At 32.7% G+C, this 11,907-nt stretch overlaps 1 long non-coding RNA gene across 1 annotated transcript; it reads left to right on the top strand.

The window, feature by feature from the left end:
• Nucleotides 1–410: 410 nt before the first annotated feature.
• Nucleotides 411–5,598, top strand: LOC122240742. Its single transcript, XR_006220472.1, has 4 exons — nucleotides 411–485; nucleotides 2,953–3,106; nucleotides 4,938–5,012; nucleotides 5,514–5,598. It is a non-coding gene; the product is annotated as an uncharacterized LOC122240742 (long non-coding RNA).
• The last annotated feature ends 6,309 nt before the right edge of the window (nucleotides 5,599–11,907 follow it).

Genomic DNA, 11,907 nt, shown 5'->3' with positions numbered 1-11,907 from the left:
GCCATTTACAAGCCAAGGAGACAGGCCTAGAACATATGGTTTCCTCACAAGCCTCAGGAGGGACCAAAGCTACCCACACCTCATATTGGTCTAATATGAGGTCTAATATGGTCTAATATGAAAGACAGTAACATACACTGTTTAAGTTACCTAGTTTGTGGTATGGCAACCCTAGAAAATTAACACACAATTTCTCCCGAGGTATATTATGCAAAAGCAAAATTTGGTACATGGAGTTTCTTGAGCCAAATACATGTTCCTTCACCTACCATTGCCTAGGCTCATCTTCAGTGACAGAATTGAGTAGTAGTGACAGACCATATAGCTGGCAAATCTGAGAATATTTACTCTCTTGACCTTTACAGAAAAGCTTGACAACAGAAGCATGGGTAATATTTCAGTCCACTAGAAAAGAGCAAAAAAAAAAGAAAAAAAAAAAAAAAAGAAAAAAGAACTCAAATGCTCATTAACAATAGAATGGATGGGTAAGTTATGGTTTATATCCATTGCCATACTCACAAATGATTAACAATTATCTCTATATGCAAGAAAATATGTGTACAGAACTTTATTATAGATTTTGTTATAAGAGTATACACATACGTAACATTTGCAATTAATAAACTAGGATATATTTTATCATAATCATAGAGCAAATTGAGTCTCACAAAATGCTTTATTTCATCTTTACCATACGTTATTTTTTTAAATCTCTTTCAAATTTTGGTGCAATCCATGAAAAAATAATTCCCACATAAATATTGGTTGGTGTTTTCATTTACACTAACAAGTCAGGTGAAACAACAATACTATATTAGAACTTCACTTATTCAAGACATTCCACACTCATGGGTTAAAAGAAAAAAAAAATGTTAAAATGTCTATACTACCCCAAGTAATCTACAGATATAATGTCTCTTTCAAGATACCAATAGTATTTTTCACAGAACTAAAACAATCCTAAAATTTGTATGGAACCACAAAAGATCCTGAATAGCCAAAGCAATCTTGAAAAGGAAAACAAAAGCAAGCTTCATGATTCCAGACTTCAAGTTATGTTACAAAGCTGTAGTAATCAAAAAATATGGTACTGGCACAAAAATAGACACTAGATCAATGGGACAGAGTAGAAAAAAAAAACCCAGAAATAAACCCATAATTATATGGTCAATTAATCTGACAAAGGAACGGATACCTAATGGGAAAAAGATTGTCCCCAACAAGTAGTGTTGGAAAAACTGGACACCTACATGAAAGAGAAGAAAAAAAAAACAAAAAAAACAAAAAAACAGGACCACTTTCTTTCACCATATACAAAAATAAACTCAAAATGTATTAAAGACCTAGGCATGAGACCTGAAACCATAAAAATTCTAGAAGAGAGCTCAAGCAGTAATTTCTCTGACATTGGCCACAGCAATGATTTTATAGATTTGTCTCCTGAGGCAAGGGAAATAAAAGCAAAGTTACATCAAAATAAAGTTACATTAGGATTAGATCAAAATAAAATGCTCCTGCACAGTGAAGGAAACAAAACTAAAAGGCAATCTATTAAATAAAAGATATTTGAAAATGACATACCCAATAAAAGGTTAGCATCCAAAATATATAAAGAACTTACACAACTCAACACCAAAACCCACAAATAATTCAATTTAAAAATGGGAAGACTTGAACATACATTTCATTAAAGAAGACATACACATAGCCAACAGACCAATGAAAAGATGCTCAATATTGTTCAGCATCAAGGAAATGCAAATCAAAACTACAATGAGATCTCACCTAACATTGTTCAGAATAGCTAGAATCAAAAACACAAGAAACAGTAAGCGTTGGCAAAGATGTGGAGAAAAAGGAACTCTCTTGCACTCTTGGTGGGAATGCAAACTGGTGCAGTCACTATTGAAAACAGTATGGAGGTTCATTAGAAAGTTAAAAACGGAGGCACCATATGGTCCCATAATTGCACTACTGGGTCTTTATACCCAAAATGCAAAAGTAGTAATTCAAAGGGATGCATGCATACCTGTGATTATTGCAGCGTTATTTACGATAGCCAAATTACGGAGAAAGCCCAAGTATCCATCAATAGATGAATGGACAAAGATGATGTGATATATACATATATATGTGTATATATATATATATGTATGTATATATATATGTATATATATATACATGTGCATATACATATATATGTGTATATATATGTATATATATATACATATATAATATGTATATGTACATGTATATATATATGTATATGTATAATATGTACATATATATATATGTATTATTCAGCCATAAAGACAGACGAATATTATTCAGCCATAAAGACAAATGAAATCTTGCCATTAGCAATAACACAGATGGAGCTAGAGAGTATTACGCTAAGTGAAATAAGTCAGAAAAAGACAAATACTATGTGGGTTCACTCCTATGTGGAATTTAATAAAACAAACAAAGGGAAAAAAAGAGAGAGCGAGAGAGCAAGAGAGACAAACCAAAAAACCCAGACTCTGAACTATAGAGAACTGACAGTTACAAGAGGGGATGGGGTGGGGGGGGATGGGTGAAATAGGTGATGGAGACTAAAGAGTACACTTACCATGATGAGCACTGAGTAAGGTATAGAATTGTCGAATGACTATATCGTACACCTAAAACTAACGTAACACTGTATGTTAGCAGGAATTAAAGACTTAAAAAAAGAACTTGACGCGTCTATCAATGACACAAGTGATTGTCTTACTGAATTTGATAGTGTTTTCCAAATCCTGGATATGTATTTCCTCCCTTTTGCGCTATTCACAAAGTCATGCCTACTAACACAATCTAGTTTTCAACTTAATCTCTATTATTAACGTTTTATCCATCATTTCAAGTTGAAACAATCGACAGAATAAATCAAGCTCTGATTTGTAACATTTGCCAATTTCCTTGGTTTAGGTATTGCCACCATCGCCTGTTTCAACTGTACAAATGGGTTAGAGGTTTTCTTAATATCTGTGATCCTAGAGATTCCATATTCTCTTACAAGCCTGTCCAATGTGTTAACAATGTTAGCTGAATTCTTAACCACGTCTGGCTGCATCGGTCCCAGGTAAGTAAGTGCCCATGTGTATTTGTTCTTGAAGGCCTTTGTTTTTCCTTTGATTTGGGGTTAGTTGGTTCGTCATTGACCTCAGTGTCTGATGGATTCGTGAAAGCTTGTAGATGTGCAGATTTCCCTGTTTGCTACCACTGCTGAGAGGGCAGGAGCAATGTTCTTTCCAGGTTAGTGTATCCCTAATGGAAACTGGAAACCTGGTTAGGTTTTTTTTTTTTTTTTTTTTTTTTTTTTTTTTTTTTTTTTAATAGTTTTCCCTATTCATTGAAGTTCACTGAGGCCTCACCCCATCTCTACTCTGCTTCCGGAGGTAATCTTTTCTTTTTTTTTTTTTTTTTTCCAGCTAACACATGATACATTTAATCAAGTCTAGCTATTTTAATAGGAGGAGGGGTTCGGGGTATGGGATTATTATTATAAATCCTCACAATTTTCTCTAAAAAGTGATTTCAAAGTAGAATACGATGCACTTATTTTTAAAATACTCAATTTCTCCTAGCCTGTGAATCATTTAGAATAAATTATTTTATATTTGAATCTGTGAACATGTCAATAATGCAATTAGAACACTGGTTGGTGCTGAGACACAGCAGGGAGGTGGGGACTACACAGATGGAAATCACATAGCCTCTGTTCTCCAGAAAATTGTATTAAATTTGATATTTATTAGTACATGTTCCTGCTAACAAGGCTCAATACAAAGAATACCATTGTTGCAACTGTGCAATAATTTGGTTTAAATATCCACATTTTAATTTATTACATAGCTACACAATTATGTTTTTGCATTTAATATACTTAGTTTCATCTAATTACTACATTCAATTATCTTCAAGTTATGCCCGCCTCTATTGTAGAATCTCAAATGCAGACATCTGCGGGGTTGTTTTCAGGCTACTTCATGCTATGATAAACATGTCAAAATGATATTGTCTTTCTTCCGCACATACTTCAGACTAGTATTTATTTTCAGTTACTACTTCTGCTTTTTTTTTCTCCCACTACCGATACTATAATTAAAGTCACTTGTTTCAAAGGAAACAGAGGATTAGAACAATTGTCAAAGATGTATTTTTTGGTTGAATTTTGTATTTCCTGACTAATGATTTTATCTGTGGAAATTGTTAACAACATCTTAAGAAAAAACATAGCCCTCCTTGTTGTACTTGCTGGTAACTGACAGCTACAAATGTCACCTTTGAAATTTCTCCAAAGTGTTTTTTGTTGTATTTTTTTTTAATTTTTATTTAGTTATGGCAATATATCAAACCATCATCAAACATCCTGGCTGAAATACAACAACATTAGGATAATCCTAGTATTTTGTACATAGTTTTGGATGTTTCACTCAAGTTAAATAAATTAAACTTAAAATTAGTTATGTCTTGCAAAAAATCAATTTTACTCCTAATGAGTAACAAATGATATAGGATAAAAGTAGTTCAGGACGTTATTGGAATATAACCAATATAGAATTCATTAGTTTTACCGTATAGAATTTGCACCTAACTTTATTTTGGTTGGTTAGAAAATGGCTTACATATTGCTTTCAGTTTAGAAGTCTTGCATGTCTCTTGGTTAATTTCTTTCTTTTATGTCTTGATGATACTATAAATGGAATTCTCAATTTCATATTCCAATTGTTAGTTGCTTATGTAAGGTCGATTCTGTTTTACTACTATTGTATCCTGAGAACTTGCTAAATCCATTAGCTATAGTATTTTTTAGATTTCTTTTCTATGTAAATAATTATGACATCTACAAAAAGAAATAGTTTATTTCCTCCCTTTCTATTCATATACTCTTTCTTGTCTTACTTTAATAGTGAAAATACACAATACCATGCTGAATGGAAAAGGTGAAGGGCACATTCTGCATTATCCTTGACCTTAGTGAGGAAGTAGGTAATATTTTACTATTAAGTATGAAGATAGATGTAGGTTTCTGTGGATCTCTTTGTGAAATTAATAAATTTATTTCTATTCAAAGTTTTTATTAGGTTTTCTTATTGGATGGGTGAATTTTTTCTAGTGTTTTCTTTATAACTCTTGACATATCATATGGTTTCTCATCTTATTCTTTTAATATGATGAATTACATTGATTGCTTTTCTAGTGTTAAAGCAAGCTTGCATTTTTGCAACGAATCCCAGTTGGTCATGACATATTTTCCTTTTATATATTTCTGGATTCCATTTGCTATTTATTAAGGGTGCTTGCATTTATGTTCATGATGAAAATTGATCTTTAATATTCTTTCTTATCTTTCCTTCCATTTTTAATGTACTTCTCAGGTTTTGATATTGGGATTGTATTAACCTTCTAACATTTGTTAGGTACTGTGTGCTCCTCCGGTATTTTCTAGAAGAGCTTATATAAAATTGCTGTTCTTTATTCCCTAGATGTCTGACAGAAATCACCAATAAAATCATTTCCATCTGAAGGTTTGTAAGGAAATTTTTAATAAAATTATATTATTAAATAGAGCGCATTCTTTTGCTTTTATCTTTCATGCCGTGATTTGTGTGTTCATTTAAGTTGAAATTACCTTATTTCTCTTACATTGCCAAAATGGTTGACATTAAAATAATTGTAATATTGCTTGATATTTATTTCTGTAAGATCTCCAGTGATAACCTCTGCTTCATTTGTGATATGGGACATTTTTGTTTTCTTCCTGTTTTTATCCATTTAGCTGGATTTTATTAATACTTTTAATTTTTTCTAAACTATCTTTTGCTTTTGACAATTTACAGTTTTTCTTCCAATTTCATTGATTGCTACACTTTCAGTGTTTGTCATTCTACTTTTTGAATTTTAAGGTAAAGTTACTTTTATCTTTTTTAGCTTAATAAGTTGGCCTTTTAAGTCATTGATTTTAGCCTGACTCCACTTCTTTCCTAATTCAAGCATTCAAAGGTATAAATTTTCTTCTAAGCATTTCTTTCATGGGATCGTATGGGTTCTGAAATCTTGTACTATCTTTCAGTTAGAAATATTTCTCAATTTCTCTTGTGAATTCTACTTTGCATCAAGGATTATTTAGAGAGGTTTTATCTTGAAGTGGTTTGATATATTATTCTCTAAGTACCAACTAGGTCAAAAGCTAGTAATGTTTTTTAGATGGTCTATATCTTGATAGTTTCTTATTCTATAAATTGCTATGTAGATTTTTTAAAGTGCAAGAATATGACCAAAAAATTAAAAAAAAAAACACACTTTTTCCCTGAACTATTTGAAAGTATGTTATTGACACTGAAAAACTTTAGTGTGTAATTGTTAAAACTAAGAATATTGTGCTTTCTAGTTACATTAAAATCATTAAGTTCAGAAATTAAAATTGATACACGGAGACCATCTAATTTGTAGCCTTCATTCCTGTATTTCCAATGTCAAAATAAAAGAGAATATACACTCATATCTTATTCAAGTGGCATAATGTTACGTTTTATTTTAAAAGGAAAATAGTTCAATTCAACACTATATATTGCAGTTAATTGTTAAGGTCTTAAGTCTTCTTCAATGTGGATCTTTTTTTTTTTCCTTGACTTCCATAATCTTCACATTTTAGAAGTGCTCCTATATAAAACATCACTCATTTTTTTCTTATGTTTCCTCATAATTATACATACTTATTTTTTGGCAGTAATGTTGCAGAATTAAAGTTTTTTTCTCACTAATGTTTGTCCAGTTACTATAATGTTAACTTTTCCACATGGTAATATTTTGTATGGTGGTCCTTCAAGAACATATTGATACCTTGTTTCTCCTCCAACTCTCACCCACTAGTTTGAGCATCCCTTTGTATTCATTGACTAACTTTTGCTATACTAGTTGCCAAATGGTAATGTTCTAATTCAGCGTTTCTTCTGACTATGGTCATCAGTTTGAGGATGTCAGGGACTATGAAGGTACAGAGAGTGTTCTGGACTTTTAACTAACAAGTGAATCTGTCACAGTTTCGTAAAGGCGGGCAGAAGACCTGGAAGTCTGAGGTTAAAGACAAAGGAAATCACTCACGGTGAGACCATTAGGGAAACTATCAGGATCGATGCTGGGTCCTCAAAACACAACTCCCACAAGGCACTAGTAAAAAGGCCAGGCCACAGCTGCACCTACAATAGATTGTCACGTAGGAGAGGTACTTCAAGCACAGGGAACCTCAATCTTTTCTAATGAGCAGCTAATCTGCCTGATATTTTCCCTGGAGGGAGAGGACATCTTTATTACACTGGCCAATGAACAAACCTGCCCTTCTGCGCCAGACACTAACACTATCTCTAGCTTTCAAATCATGGTCTGGACCAGTCAGTCATTGCCTCTACTAATGAAATATTCACAAACACGGGAAACCCATGGGAAACGCTCCCAATCCAACATTGCTTACCACCTTCAATTCCTCGTCCACCCTGCAGTGAGAGCAGACTCTTGAAAGCAGCAAAATATCCATGTGCATAGATTCATCTTTGCCTCCTTCACCACCACAGTTTCAGATAAGTTCCAGTAAATCTCTTCCTCTCAATACTCTTTGCAAAAAACCTATAATCTCTGGACCCGTATTCTATGTGTCCTCACTTAATTTCAAAAACTTTGCTGAAAATCACAGAACTTCTTTTAAGATTCTGTTTTCCAGTTGGCTTTTTTCCAAGGTATAATAAATAAATGAATGAAGTCCTTGTATTATTCATCTTATTTTTAATTGATTTATTAGAGAAAGGAGAGCAATTAATTTTTTCTCCCCATCTTAAGGGAAGTTTCTGTACTACCTTTCCTCCTTTAATAACATGTATATAACAGAGCTATTCTTTCTTTTGCTATTCATACCACACTATCATTAGGTAACAAAGTAGCAAAAACTATTGGTTGTCAACCTAAAAAAAAAAAAAAAAAACCCACCTGATTCCATAGGAAATCAGTTGTAGCTGTGCGGATGGTTACAGCACCATGAGTGCTCTACAAGGAGTAGAGGCTTCATGTATCCAACTTTTAGTCAACCCCAATGTAAATTTAAAATATTTCTTTAGCTAGTGCTTTCTTTTTTCTCCTGTTGGGGAATGAATGTAAAAGGAAAAAGATGGTTCATTCCAATCAATCTTGAACATCAACAAAATGTTTGAGGAGATAATATAAGACCCTAGGTCTCTGATTGAATGCATAAAACAAAACTATTAAAAGAGAAATATACTATGTCTTACGTACCCAGAATCTCTTGAAATTTTGTTTCATCAGTTTAGCCCTAACCCTAATACTACAAGGGACCACTATTTCCCTTTCAATTACATGAACCACCAGAGCAAAAACTGAGAAGGCAGGCATATATATCTGGATGGATTTATAAAAAATACTACTTTGCTTATTCATTTGAGTATTTACTTCTCTATGTATGAGCTTCCTAGGTAGTCCTAGATCAGGAACCTGAGAGAGTTGAAAATTTTACACAAATATTTTCTGAAATTACAAATGTGTTTAATTCAGGATTCTATTTTTAAACTTGTTATCAATTGTATCACTTTACTATTCAGTTAACTAATGTTTAGTTATCTACCTGAACGAACAACAACAAGAAATCTACTTTTATCTATGCCCTTTCAAAGCAAATGTAGGTATCTATTTTGTGAATGTCACAAACCAACCTCATACTCATGTTCTGCTTGCCGAGCCTGTCTATTTGGGGGTAGATAATACGTATACTTAGTTGAACAAAGGACAGTAAGTTGCACGCTTAGAAAATGACAAGAAAGCACTTTTCTTTGTTAATTTATTTCATAAACTTACTAGAATTTTATAAAAGACATGCCAAAGATATACTGAAGGAAAAAAGCAGTTTTATAACTATATCATTATTCCACATACAAAAAAATATATTTTATGATATCTTCTTTAAAATGCCAACTTAAAGTTTTCTCATATTTTAATCTCTCTATATAGAAACTAAAATAATATGTGCAGTTATTTATTAGTTTAAGCTAATTACAAAAATTAAGTATTAAAGAAAAAAGTTACCAACAGAACAAAGGGAAAGGGAAGCTAATACCCAAAACTACATTTTTGTACATTGCACCTTTGATATACTATTAGAAAAAAACATAATATTCAATTCTTAATGTTTTGATGCAAGTAATAATATTTAAAATCAGTTTTTGGGGTTTTTAGAGATTGGAAAATATCAGAAGATTTTCCAAGAGGGGAAACTGTTGCAAACAAGAAGACACGTTGTACTCACTGCTTCCTACTAATTTTCCTGAAAGAAGTACTTGTTAAATGTCAAATGCTCAAGAACAATACCAATTATTAAACAATGATCACAAAATGTGTTCTTTCTGACAATTGTTTAAAATATCTATTAACGCCATGGAATAATTTATCTAGCAACTCTTAAAAATCTTGGGTAGGGGGCGCCTGGGTGGCTTAGTTGGTTGAGCGTCCGACTTCAGCTCAGGTCACAATCTCATGGTTGGTGAGTTCGAGCCCCGCATCAGGCTCTGGGCTGATGGCTCAGAGCCTGGAGCCTGCTTCCGATTCTGTCTCCCTCTCTCTCTGCCCCTCCCCCATTCATGCTGTCTCTCTCTGTCTCAAAAATAAATAAACATTAAAAAAAATTTTAAAAAGAAAAAAAAATTCTTGGGTAGATATACAGATCAGCCTCATGATCTCAAGGGACTAAGATTTACCCTCTTTAAATTAAAATAAGAGTTATCTTCTGAGAAAGTAAGATCAAGTGTTACAATAAACTACATTCTTTCAAGAGTGTGTGAAGTTTCAGTCTTGACCAATGCTACATCAAGTTTCAGTCAACTTCTAATATTGTCAGAAATTATAATGAACTTACTGAACACGAAGAGTAAATGTCTACTGTTGCTGACTCCTTCTCATTTTTGCTGAATTTGTCATTTGCTCCTTTCAGTAGAGGAGCGGTTATGTAAAATATTCAGAAGAACTGATAGGTGAAACATTTTTCAAAATATAACTTCACAATCGCCTAATTATTTTCTTAGAATGTCTTAAAGACCTAAAATGAGTATCAGGAGATCAATGTTAAGAACACAAATGGATAGCAACAAAGAAAAGGAAAATGACAAAAATAGTGGTAAGCTGAAAAGTCCTTTTAGATCTGTATAACTAAGAGGGTGACAGTCTTGACTCAACTCACAATACTCTCGAATCAACAGTATATTGATATCCTATGAACTATTTCCGTATACTGAAAACTCTTGCAATCTCAGTACAATCTCTAAGGCATTGTCTCACACACAGTACCCAACATGTGAGATACGTTATATATCCACAATTTGCCACTTTGTCTGTAAGAACTGAGATAATGTACTTCAAGTGTCCACTACAGTAACTGGTATGTGATTATGAGGATAATAATGTCTAAAACCTATGTGGTGCTTACCATATGCTAGGCACCATCAGGGCTAAAGGTTCACTCATCTAATCCAATGAGCAAAACGATATGATAGCGTTGTTATCATTGCTATATATAGATGAGGTAATTGAGAGTCACAGTATTAAGGAGCTTGCCCAAAATTCCAAATCATGTAAATATTTCAGAGTAGAGCTGGGAGTTGAAGATGTTTAGCCAAAAGCCAAAGCCCACAAAATAGTCACTAATTGCTTTGTGTATTTATGAGGGTGGGAAATGGGATTTAATTCCTTCTCACATTTAGACATCTAAGAAATATACAAGCAGCTACATACTAATATAATTTAACCTCTTGCCCTTTACAATAGCTATCAAATCAAATATATAACTGAAACTTATTTCTATGGGATTTAATTTTCTTTTAATTTTTTAAATGTTTGTTTATTTTTGAGAGAGACAGAGTGCAAGCGGGGTAGGGACGAGAGAGGGAGATAGAGATACAGAATCTGAAGCAGGTTCCAGGCTCTGAGCTATCAACACAGAACCCGATGCAGAGCTTGAACCCAGGAGACCTGAGATAGGACCTGAGCAGAAGTCAGGCACTTAACCAACTGAGCCACCCAAGTGCCCCTAATTTTTATTATTTCTTTAAATAAATAATCAAGAACAAATGGCTAAGCATTTCGAATTCTGCATTTCATAGGTATTTTTCTTCCATTTTATTAATGGATTTTTATAAATATTCTTATCCCTCAGCTTCCTATTTTATAGATTGATCTTTATAACTGCACAAGACTTGGTTAACATTCATCATTTGCAAGGTAATTTACCTTAAAAATGCTAGTTCTTGAAATGATTTTAGATTTTATTTACCAATGTGCCAAAAGATTATAGAATACATGTTTGTATACAATTTTTTTCCAGGCTAAAAATATAAGAATGTAAATATATATGTTTCAGTGTTTACATCAAGTAAAATTACTGAAAAAATAATTGCACTCATTTTAATATAAATTTTAACTAGGGATTTTTTTCTTTCAATTTTACACATAGAATACAAGAGCTACATTTTTGTGATAACCTTAGTAACTGGTTGAAAATATTATTCAAGAGAGTCATTCATTAACCATAAGTTTTTGCTACTTCTTGGAGCACACTAGTAGAATTGCCTGTTTGAGCAACTGATCTCAATTGACTAAATCTGACATGTTAATGGAATTTGGAAATTTTTTGTAGGATTTTATTGCTACATGTATCTGAAATTAAAGGAACTTCTAATATAAAGTTATGTTCAACTGCCTAGACAAAAAATATATTTCCAAATGGTTCAGTGGTTTCCCGAAAGTACTGTTCTGTATCTACAAAATTTTCACATAGCACTTAAGATAAAGGTACCTTGTTTTAATAAACGTTAAAATGATCACGTATTC

Source organism: Panthera tigris, chromosome C1, assembly GCF_018350195.1.
Source record: "Panthera tigris isolate Pti1 chromosome C1, P.tigris_Pti1_mat1.1, whole genome shotgun sequence".
Taxonomy (NCBI): domain Eukaryota; kingdom Metazoa; phylum Chordata; class Mammalia; order Carnivora; family Felidae; genus Panthera; species Panthera tigris.
The sequence above is the reverse complement of the archived record's forward strand: the minus strand, read 5'-3'. Positions and strand labels throughout refer to the sequence as shown.